Raw genomic sequence first — 7,244 nt, 5'->3', positions numbered from 1 at the left:
GTAGTTTTGAGGATATAATCATACATACTATAAATTCAGGCTCTCAGTTTTTAATTATTTCTAAAACCACTTGCTCAGGTGAAAACTCACTAGTCCCTCATTAGGAATGTAAAAGCTGAGTTTCAAGAAAGAAATGACCGGCAAGTGATGACAGGACCCCACACCCTTCCATCCATCCATCCTTCTCTTGCCAGAATTTGCTCTGCTACGATCTCTTGTATGCTAAGACACCATAATTCTTGACTAAGGTTGGCCCCAGTAGGAAGATGGACTTTCAGCTTCTGACACAAAACTGGCCACGGCTGTTTCCTCCAGGTCGTGTGAGGGTCCATCCTTCCTGGTCTCTGGCTAAGGGACGCTCACCTCTTTCTCATCATAATAATATTGGATCAGCCGCTGAACCCCAGCCTTCATTGCTGGCCTAAGAGCAGCACTGATGACCACCCCAGCTGGCCCCCCTGACAGACCCGCCATGGTCATCAGAAGGTCATATCCCAGATCTATGGCCCCATCTTTGCCTCGCTCCTTGGCCTTGTCAGAGCAACTCTGGAAGGCATAATACAAAGCTGTGCCTAGATTGTAGTAGGCCCCCACTGCCGGCAGCTGCCCGACCACGTTGTGCACGCTCTGCTCCTGCTCGTTGTCACAGTCGGAGTAGGAAAGCCAGCGACGGACCCTGTTTGGACCTGGCTGCTCCCAGGCTGAGCGCTGCAGAGCGGAGGTCAGGGCGTCCATTGACACTTGCCGGTCCTCGTGTCCGCCTTGCTGGAGCTCTTGAAGATGGTGGATGAGGGTCTGGGTAGCCTCCACACCTCCCAGCCCGTACAGCTGAAGCTGCAGAGCCCAGACGTCGGCCTGGCAGCCAGCTTCCTCCAGAGCGTTTCTCAGAGCCAGGCCGACCAGGAACTGGGGGAGAGGTGGCAGATGAGAGAAGCCAGGCAGGGACTTTGGGAGCAGAGCCCTGCAGGACAAGGGGTGTGAGGACGCCGAGGGAGAGAGCATTGTAGGGGGACCGGTTGGCTCTGGGTGTGGCATGGCATCCGCGGGACACAGCAGGAGACAGCAGAGCAGCGGGATTGGCATCACGATGAGTCGGACATGATGCATGTCTGGAGCAGAGTACCCTGGGAAAGGGAGAACCCCAAAACATGCAAACCATCTCACTGAAATTATGGTTTTAAGGGAGCCCAAGACTCAGGGGGCCCCCTTCTCTATCACCTACCTCCAACCTTTTGTTCTTTTAGTAAAGGGTAGAATAAGGGAAATGCAATGCGATTTTTCCTTGGTCTCTGGTATCTCTGTGTCACAGAAACCTCCCTGTCTTGTGCCCACCCATTTATAGAGGCCCAGATTACCATGTAGTCCGGTCATGGAGAAGTGAGACCACTGGGGTAGGCTTGGTGGCTCCTCCTCTTTTGTCTAGTTCTCTGTCCCGTGCAGAGAGGAGATATTTGTAGTCACTGCAGTGGAAGGGCCAGGACTGACGGCTAGAACAGGTCCATCCGTCCCTACAGTGCAGATACGGCCTCAGATGTTGACATTGGCCAGGGCCTTTGCAAATAGCAGGGACAGAAAGGTTCAACAGCAAAACCAGGTGCTTTAATGAGGGCATCGATCTTATCCTCCAATAAGGTCACCTGCTTTGTTTTGTTTTGTTTCCAAGACAGGGTTTCTCTGTAGCTTTGGAGCCTGTCCTGGAATTAGCTCTTGTAGACCAGGCTAGTCTCGAACTCACAGCGATCTGCCTGCCTCTGCCTCCCAAGTGCCGGGATTAAAGGTATGCGCCACCACCGCCTGGCTTGTTTTTATTTTATGCGTGTGTATGTAAGTGTACACGATGTGTACAGTGCCCAAGAAGGCTGGAAGAGGGTGTTGGGTTCCCTGGAGCTGGAGTTACAGACTTCATAGGCTGCTCTGTGGGTATTGGGAACTGAACCTTGGTCTTGTGCATAGCAGCAAGTGCTCTTAACCAATGACCCATCTCTCCAGCCTTTTCAACCATCTTTTTAAAAGTCGTGAGATCAGCCAGGAGGACCACTAACGGTGAGGCTTTTAATCTCAGCACTCAGGAGGCAGAGGCACGCAGATCTCTGTGAATTCGAGGCCAGCCCGGTCTACAGAGTGAATTCTAGGACAACCAAGGCTATACAGAGAGACCTTGTCTAGGAAAAAAATACACGTTGAGAAAATAAAAGTTATGGGAGATCTCACTAGGTTTAGAGGGAAAACTGGAAGGAGTTGACATTATAAATATCCCATTTGCTTTGGTGTCTTCCTAATCTGAGTGAGTGTTGTCTTAATCCCATCTTCTCCACATCGTTAGAAAGCCAGAAAGCTATGGTTTAGAAAATGAAGGTTCTGGTATTTACAAATATTTACCAATTCTTCCTGGAGCCAGCTCCGTCCTCACCTTTGCCCCATACTGGAAATCTGTTCTCCCCCGTCTGATTCCTGTCCATCCTTCCGTCTCCTTGTCCTAAGGTTTTGCCCTAGACCTTTAGATGAAATGAGAAAGGTTCTCAGTGTCTTTTGGAGACAGATAAAGCGGAAGACTGGCAATCTCTGGTAGGGAGCCTCAAAACGGCACAGCGCATACACAGACAGACTGACAACAGACTCAGAGCGGCTTTTAATTTTCTCTTTTCCTGATTTCAACATGAAACACATAAAACCTGTGTCTCGGGGGCTGGAGAGATGACTCAGAGGTTAAGAGCACTGCTTGCTCTTCCAGAGGTCCTGAGTTCAATTCCCAGCAACCACATGGTGGCTCAGAACCATCTGTAATGAGATCTAGTGCCCTCTTCTGGCCTGCAGGCATACATGGAGGCTGAATACTGTGTACATAATAAATAAGTAAATAAATCTTTAAAAAAAGATGTGTCTCCCTGATAGTGGTGTTGCGAAAAGACACCATGACCACAGAAACTTCTATAAAAAAATATTTCATTGTAGTGGCTCGTTTACAGTTTCAGAGGTTCAGTCCGTTATCATCATGAAGGGGAGCATGGCGGTGGACAGGCAGAGGTGGTGCTGGAGGAGCAGCTGAGAGTCCTAGATCTTGCAGGGACAGGAAATGAACTGAGACACTGGGCAGCTTCCTAAGCATAGGGAACCTCAAAGCCCCTCCCCCCGCAGTGACACACTTCCTCTAACAAGACCACACCTACTCCAACAAAGCCATGCCTCCTAATAGTGCCAATTTCCAGAAGCATCTATATATGTTTTTTGGGGGGTTCACCTTCTTATTTAGCTTCTCTAGGATCACGAACTATAGGCTCAATGTCCTTTGTTTATGGCTAGAATCCACTAATGAGTGAGTACATACCATATTCATCTTTTTGGGTCTGGGTTATCTCACTTAGTCAAGTGTTTTCTATTTCCATCCATTTGCATGCAAAATTCAAGATGTCATTGTTTTTTACCGCTGAATAGAACTCCAAGGGGATGTCCCCAGCTAAGTCCTCGGGCAGCAGAGGAGAGAGTACCTGAACTGACCTTCTCCCATAGCCACACTGATGAATATCTTGCATATCACCATAGAACCTTCATCTGGCGATGGATGGAGATAGAGACAGAGACCCACATTGGAGCACTGGACTGAGCTCCCAAGGTCCAGATGAAGAGCAGAAGGAGGGAGAACATGAGCAAGGAAGTCAGTATCGCAAGGGGTGCGCCCACCCACTGAGATGGTAGGGCTGATCTAATGGGAGCTCACCAAAGCCAGCTAGACTGGGACTGAACGAGCATGTGATCAGACGGGACTCTGAATGTGGTTGACAATGAGGGCTGACTGAGAAGTCAATGATAATGGCACTGGATTTTGATTCTACTGCATGTACTGGCTTTTTGGGATCCTAGTCTGTTTGGATGCTCACCTTCCTAGACCTGGATGGAGCAGGGAGGGCCTTGGACTTCCCACAGGGCAGGGCACCCTGACTTCTCTTAGGACTGGAGAGGGAGGAGGAGTGGGAGGGAAATGGGAGGAAGGGAGGAGGTAGAAATTTTTAATAAATAGATAAATAAATAAATAAAATATTTCATGAATAAAATCTCAGTCAAAAAAGAACTAGTGAATTTAAAATACAAAATAAAAAGTTTTATGTATAAACATAAATAAAAAGTTGGGCTTAGTAGTGCATACCTGTCTTTCCCAGCACTCAAGGGGCAGATGCAAGCGGATCCCAATAAATTCAAGCCTTGGCTGGTCAACTTAGAAAGTTCTAGACCAACCATGGAGGCTACAGAATGAGACTCTATCGCAAGCAAACGAAACCCACAATTGAGTTGTTGGAGGAGTGCTTGCTTAGCATGCTGCAGGCTCTGGGTTTGATCCCTAGTGCTACATAGAACAGACATGTTAATACACGTCTATAATCCCAGCACCCGTGAGCCAGAGGCTGGCGGATCAGGAATTGAGGCCAGCCTGGACTGCGTGAAACATAGTCTAAAAAGCAAACAAATACACAAACTTGGTAAATTCCACACTCCCACTCATGAAAACAACCTTAATTAAACTCAGTTGGTGACAAAAAAAAAATCCGGGCATGGTGGTGTACATTTTTAATCCCAGTATTTAGGAGGCAGAAGTAGGTGGATTTCTGTGAATGCCAAGATAGTCTGGTTTGCATAGTGAGTTCCAGGCCAGCCAGGGCTACCTAGTGAGAACCTGTCTCAAAAAAAAAAAAAAAAAGAAAGAAAGAAAGAAAGAAAGGAAAAAGCAAGGAAGGCAGGAGGGAGAAAAGGAAGGAAGGAGGGAGAGAAAGAAGAAAGGAAGGAGGAGGGAGGGAAGGAAAAAAGGAAGGAAGAAAGGAAGGAAGATAAGGAGACATGAAAGGAAGGGACAGGAGAGGAGGTAATGAGATGGTGAATAAAATCAGAATAGATTACATACATGGAACTGACAAAAAATTATTATTATTATTTTGGTTTTCTGAGACAGGGTTTCTCTGTAGCTTTGGAGCCTGTCCTGGAGCTAGCTCTTGTAGACCAGGCTGGTCTCGAACTCACAGAGATCCGCCTGCCTCTGCCTCCCGAGTGCTGGGATTAAAGGTGCACCACCACCGCCCGGCAATAAATTAATCTTTAAACCCATAAATTGGGCCCCCCTTCTTGATACAGGGTCTTATGTATCTGGGCTGGTCTTGAAGTCTAAGTCATCAAGGGTATCTTTGAACCTTGAACTTCTGCTCCTCCTGTTTACACACACACACACAGGCACGCACGCACACGCGCATGAGCACATATGTTGATGCCCTCAGAGGCCAGAAGAAGCCCCCATTTCCCCTGGAATTAGAGTTGATTATGAACTGCCATGTGTGTTGAGAATTTAACCTGGGTCCTCTGGAAGAGCAGTCGATGCTTTAAACTGCAGGGTCACCTCTGCGGCCCCCACCCAGGTTATTTGTTTTTGTTTTGTTTGTTTCTCGAGACAGAATTTCTCCCTGTAACAGCCCTAGCTATTCTGGAACTTGCTTTGCAGGCCAGACTGGCCTTGAACTCATAGAAATCCACCTGCCTCACCTCTCAAGGGCTGGGATTAAAGAGATTTGACACCATGCCAGGCTAGATTATCCCCGCCCCCTTCCTTCCTTCATTTTTTGTTTTTGTTTGTTTACTGAGACAGGGTTTCTCTGTGTGTAACTTTGGCTGCCCTGGAACTCACTTTGTAGATCAGGCTGGCATCAAACTCACAGAGATTCGCCAGCTTCTGCCTCCTTAATGCTGGGATTAAAGACATGTGCTACCGCCGCCTGACCCAGCCTATTTCTTAATATCAAAATGTATGCAGGAGGCTAGGAGCTGTCTTAGTTGTATTCGTTGTACAGTCCTGAGGAATAGAGTTTGGAACCCAACACCTTGTAATGAACAGACATCTGCTCATGGCTGTAACACCCCAGCTCCAGAGGAGTGGGTGGTAGGAGCAGGAGGATCCCCGTGACTTGCTGGCTTCCAAACTAGCCAAGAAGATGCAAGCCTCAGGTTAGGGGGAGAGGGAGATAAGGATAAGCGGAAGCAACAGAAGAGGACAGCAACGTCTTCTGGCCTCCAGGGAGTGGATACAGCTACAAACATGTGCACACATACAAGTGCTTACACTCACACACACACACAACCGACTGACTTTTTACAAACGTGTGTGTTTGGGTGGAAACTTCACCTCAGCCACTGGTATCCACATATCTAATAGTCTGGAATTTTTGGGTGGAAGCCTCACGCCGGCCCCCCTCCCCAAGGAGTTGCCACAGTCCAGACTCCACCTCCGAGAAAGCCGGCCAAACAGTGACCCCCCCCCCCCCCCCGCAGAGAGGCTCAAGTTCACTCTCACAGAGAACAAAGCATGGTTTTCTGGTCTTCCTTCCCATCCCTGGCTCCTCTTTGGGGGGCTGAAAGGCCACTGAGAGCGTTGGTATCCATTAAAAACCTGGGCTTTTTCTGATCCCGTTTGATTTGATCAGATTTGGATTATTGCATCAGCAGAGAGGTTTATGGGGTGCAGAAACTTTTCAGTGTGCATGCAGGCTGGGCGGTGGTGTCCCCCACCTTCAATCCCAGCACTAAGGAGGCAGAGGCAGAGGCAGGTGGATCTCTGTGAGTTTGAGGCTAGCCTGGTCTACACATAGAATTCTAAGACAGTGAGGGCTACATAGATGGGCTCTGTCTTGCCCCACCCCCAGAAAAGGGAGTTGGTTTTCACCATCATCCTTACAAATTATTTTTCTCTTCCCTTCCATCCTTCCCTTCTCCTTCCTCTCTTCCACCTCCTCTTCTCTTACTCTGTCACTGCTGTGGTCATCGTCAGAGACAAGATGACTTGCCCGGGCTATAGTGATGCTCCTGCTCCCTTCTGTGTTTAACCCTTGCAGGCATGTATGCCACTGTTTCCAATTCCTGCAGACAATCTTCTTCTTCTTCTTTTTTCTTTTTCTTTTTCTTTTCCTTTTGGTTTTTCGAGATAGGCTTCTCTGTAGCTTTGGAGCCTGTCCAGAGATCTCAAACTCACAGAGATCCACCTGCCTCTGTCTCTCACGTGCAGGGATTAAAGGCATGTGCTACCTCTGCCCGGCTTACTATTTTCTTTAATTCTTCCTTTTTGATTAAAAATATTGCACAATTCTTAAAGGAAGGAACAAGGAAGGATGCTCACTCTTGCCCTGTCCCACAGTGTGGGAGGTTCTAGCCAGAGTAACCGCAGGAACTTGAGGCCAGTCTGGACTAGGGTGAGAGTCTTTCTCAAAAACAACAAA

At 48.1% G+C, this 7,244-nt stretch overlaps 1 pseudogene; it reads right to left on the bottom strand.

Moving 5' to 3' along the window:
- Positions 1-34: 34 nt before the first annotated feature.
- LOC121462705 lies at positions 35-1,489 on the bottom strand (annotated as a pseudogene).
- Positions 1,490-7,244: the final 5,755 nt, after the last annotated feature.

The sequence above is a fragment of the Microtus oregoni genome, unplaced genomic scaffold (assembly GCF_018167655.1).
Source record: "Microtus oregoni isolate MIOR12 unplaced genomic scaffold, Mior012 000001F_ref0000356, whole genome shotgun sequence".
Classification (NCBI taxonomy): domain Eukaryota; kingdom Metazoa; phylum Chordata; class Mammalia; order Rodentia; family Cricetidae; genus Microtus; species Microtus oregoni.
This window is presented reverse-complemented; position numbering and strand designations above follow the sequence as displayed.